The sequence below is a fragment of the Oratosquilla oratoria genome, chromosome 37 (genome assembly GCF_046742065.1).
Source record: "Oratosquilla oratoria isolate Oo_2021 chromosome 37, ASM4674206v1, whole genome shotgun sequence".
Classification (NCBI taxonomy): Eukaryota; Metazoa; Arthropoda; class Malacostraca; order Stomatopoda; family Squillidae; genus Oratosquilla; species Oratosquilla oratoria.
Window position 1 is genome coordinate 40,951,077 of NC_134813.1, and position 5,000 is coordinate 40,956,076.

A 5,000-nucleotide genomic window follows, 5' to 3' on the forward strand; every position below is an offset into this window, starting at 1 on the left:
ATATCGTTTTAGAATATTGACTTAACACCATAAAGTATCTTCTTTAAGAAAATATATCGAATAGTCTGCGACAAGCGTTGTGTTTGTACAATGTAAATATCATGTGATTCAGTGCTTTTGCATGCCACTGTACAGTGAAGAACAGAAATTCTGTCGCCTCTTGCTTCAATTATGCAGATTCGCTGGGAGTTGTAGAGCGTATATCTTCTTCAGTTTATGTGACATTAACTCTCCCCCTCTGGATAATTGATTATCTGTGATAAGATATCTAGGTATTACTAGAATCTTGCAACGCTCTCTAGGATGTTTAATAAGAACATAAGAATGAAGGAGACTGCAAGAGACCATATGGCCTACACTAAGCAGCTCCATATCCATCACCACCTGTCATCCCCATCCATAAAGTTGTCTAACCGTTTCTTAAAACAAAAGATAGTTTCAGCGCTCACTACATGGTTACTAAATCTATTCAATTCGTTGACCACCCTATTAGTAAACCAATTCTTGCCTATTTCCTTCTTAAATCTAAATTTGTTCAATTTAAGTCCATTACTGCGAGTCCTACCCTGTTGTTTTAATATGATGACCTTGTTTGCATCACCTTGTTAAAGCCTTTGATCCACTTGAACACATCTATTAGATCACCCCGCACTCTGCGTCTTTCCAGAGAGTGTAGGTTAAGGTGCCTAAGCCTCTCTTCGTAAGGCAAATTTCTGAGTCCATGTATCATTAATACCTCTTTCTAACTGAGTAACATCGCCTGGCGTTAGACATAATACAATAAGTGTTTCCCTGTTTGTAGTTTTGGTAAACAGTATGATGATGGATTATGAACGATCACTGGCTTTAGAGAGTTAGAGCATCTCTGTTTGCGACGGAGGTTGAGGGGATGGCTGTTCGAACCCTGTTTCGCTACAATGTCCTCTGTAAGGGGCATTGTCCAAGTCTCCTGATAAGGGGATTTTCACAACGTTAAGCCAAATGAATAGATTAATCAGTTAATCATGTAGAGGTTCATTGGTAATAGATGTTGCGAAGGTTTGATTTCTGTTGCGTACACAATACAATGTGAGCAGACAAACAACGCAGACATGGTCATAGAAATAACGCAACAGTTTCCATAATGTTTTGATCAATGAGCTTCTTCATAAAGAACACAAAGAAGACTACATGGTTATAAGGTTGAGTTTATATAGATATGACTTTATCAAAAAGTCAAGGAATTTTTCGCAGATCTTCGTGCATTTTACACGGGATAATCAATTCTCAATGACCGATACGTTTTATGCCTTGCTGTTTATGTATTTGCAACATGACCTCAAACATTGTAATATATGCATTGAAACGATACGATAGCCACCTAAAACGGTATTATAACGAGTACACAAAGAAGTAACCTTAACGGAAAACGTAATTGCATTATTTGTCATGCAGAATATGCATGACCAAAATCGGCCACAATAACAACACCCACGTTAAGGTTGTACAAAACATACTTGGCGCATCTGCAGCAATGTACACAAGCAATGAATTACGAAGTTGCCTTAAGAAAAGGTTACTTATATGTGAGCCTGATTCCTTGGCAGCCAAATATAGTTAAATGGGCTTATTCACTCCAAGTCAGACCATGTAAGAAAAATAGAACGAGTATATTCACCACATAATATAAAGCGGGAACCTACCCCAGCGAGTTCCCTGGTCTGGATTTACGTGACTCGGTTCTAAGATACGAGCTACTTCGAGCGTTGCACAACTAGAAGTTGATTCCAGTCTTCTAGATTGGAAGGAGCCTCCCTTTCTAGCACAATTAGACTCTCGTCCATTGCAGCGAGAGCTGTGATGTGCAACATACGTTGATAGAAATTGAATGAAGTTCAAGGAACTCTGTACGTAGCTGAGACTTGAATTGGTTTTAGTTTCGAGGAATAAAGACGTATAAAGAAGGACGGCTTGTCTCTTGTATCTTGTGCCCGTGTGTGTGTGTGTGTTGCGTGGTTTTTGTGTTTCACACATACTCGCTTGCGTGCAAAAATACACACGTGAGTGTACACACGCACGCGCCCATATGCACACACACACACACACACACACACACACACACACACACACACACACACACACACACACACACACACACACACACACACACACACACACACACACACACACACACACACACACACACACACACACACACACACACACACACACACACACACACACACACACACACACACACACACACACACACACACACACACACACACACACACACACACACACACACACACACACACACACACATTAATCATTATTCCCCACTATCTCCCAAATAAGCCCCCCACCACAAACCTCCCACCATAACTTTCTCCACAAACCCCCATTAATCCTTCCTTAACTCCCCCAATCCTCTCTTGTCTGCATTAAATACATTCCTTCCCACTTTATTCCAGTCTGCATCCACCTCCCTCCCTCTCCCTTTTTTTTTCTTTTTTTTTTTCTTTCTTTCTTTCGGTCACAGAACTGTCGGCTGACCCGACTCAGCGAACATTAGAGACGACACGAGGAATGAGATTTCAACTTGTGAGCGATACAGTAGCCGAATGACCGATAGAATCTGAGAAACCCCTGAGACAGTATGACAATTCTCCCCAACCTTATGGAATGCTGTTGGAATTTGGTGGGTGGCGGCTACATTTGCAGTCTCGGGATGTGGAGAATATAAAAGTTGTTTTTTATTTCAAAACTTGAAACCAACAGTAATTGAAGAGCTCGAAGGTTGGGTGGGGGTGGTGGGGTTCTGGGGGTGATTGGTTTGGGGGGAGTGAGTGAGTGGGTGGAGGGTGGTGGGTGTTGGAGTCACAAGAAACTGGTAGTAGGAATGAAAAAATGAAATAGTAGAATGAATAGAGTAAATAGATAAAATGTATAAATCTAGTAATGAAGGAATAAGAAGGAAAAAAAGAGTGAAAGCGAGGAAAAAATGAGGAAAAAAAAGGAAAAGAAGGGAGAAGAGAAAAGAGAGAGAAGAGAGTAAGTGAAGAAATAAAAATGAGAGAAAACAAATGAGAAAGAAAAAGAGGTTAGATAGGGAAAGCGCGGAAAAAGAAAAGAGAAAAAAGGGGAGAAAAGAGAGAGAAGAGAGGAAAGAGAGGAAACGATAACTGCAAGAGCAACGTCGAAGAGAAACATTTCCCTCCGTCTTCAACACTCGTCATCATCTGGAGGTGCCCCGAGGGGTTGGCACTCGCTACCCTGACCGAGCTCACGAGATCTATCAACTTCATCTCGGTTTCGTTCACTTTTTTACATGATTTTTTTTTTTTTTTAATTATATCTCGGACTCTTTCTTCTCTGGGGGTGAATTTTGAGTCTCCAAGTGTCCAGCAATGTCTGCAATTACATCAAAAGCTTTTTGCGAAAGGAAAGACGAAGAAAGTAGGGGAAGTAAAGGAAACACAGAAAGTGTCAATTTTTTCCTAGTTTTTGGGAAATGTTTCCAAAGAGAAATTTATTGATTACAAGCGCCGGCTTTGCCATGGGGGCTTGGCCTGCGGCTCTGCTCGCTTCGCGAGCGGGCGCTTCGTGCCCTGCCCTTCGCTCGCGGCCAATTAATCGTATACGTTACCGTGACGTCAACGTCCTCGGCCAATCAGTCGCCACCGTTGCCGTGACGTCACCACTCTCGGCCAATCAGTTGTCCCCATTGCTGTGACGTCACCACTCTCAGCCAAACAGTTCTCGTAGACTGTTACCAATTCACCGTCACCGGCTAGATAATTTTGCTAAAAATAGACATATTTATTTTCTATTTATCTATCAATGATATAGAGTGAAGAGTCTCTACTTCGGCTGAAGAAGGACTTTGCTTGGATGAATCCCGAAGTTCTCGAAGACTCTGTGGTAAGTTATTTTGCCTCATTATCCCTCTTTCCTAAAGGACTTTACGTTCTCCTCCTCAAGAGCCCTTTAGACTTTTTTTTTTTTTCTGAAAGACGTCGGGTTACACTACCCGAATTCTTCGGTCACAAAGATTCTTCTTGCTTCTGGAACCTTTATTAAAGACTTCGGGTCCCCTTGCCTTTGTTCTTTGACCACAAAGGTCCCGCCTCTTTCTTGATTTTTTTTTTCTTTCCTTTCTTCCAAAGGCCTTCCTGACTTTGGGTGCCAAAGCCCTTGTTAGTTTTCAAACCAGAAAGAACACGAAGTGGGGGTTGGGTGGTGGGTGGGCACCTGTAATCGCGTAGGCCCACATGTTAGGAGGGTTAATCAAAGCCCTATGGGGATTACTTTGTCTATTATACATTTGTACCACAAGGATCTCACATGAAGTCTTGGCGTGCCGGATGACGCTCACGCCCGAATCACATATGAAAGGTCTTGATATTTACATTATGAAGATGTCAACATCCGATTCTATAGACCAGCGTTTCTCAACCTTTTTACCCTTGCGTAACATTTGAAATAATTTGCATGTCTCAAGGAACCCCTGTGCAAAAAAAAAAAAAAAAAAAAAAAAAAAAAAAAAATCTCATTTTATTTTCATCGTAATAATAGGTTAGATAGGATGATAGGATGATATTACATTATCACAATAACCAAGAATATGTCGTGCGTGTTTAATTATATCACGTATATGAAGTTAGATAAAAAATAAAAAATGCATTAGCTTATCTCACTTGTTCTCGCGGAACCCTTAGGGACCTTTTGCGGAAGCTTAGGGTTCCGGGGAACCCTGCTTGAGAAACGCTGCCATAGACCCTCGATACTTGGTATTGCATATCCCTATGCTTAGTAAAGCACTTGGTTAGGTGACGCTTGGTAGTGAGGGATCTTTGGATATTGGAATTCCTGTATGAGTGTGAGGAAATAGTTATGAGTCATGTGAGGTGAATAAAATGAAGAATACCAGGATAAACACTCAGGGTCGCGGGTGAGTCAAATTTGAGGATCTTCAGACCTATTGGGTGAGTGGAGTAGTTTTGTGGATTTTTGGCTGT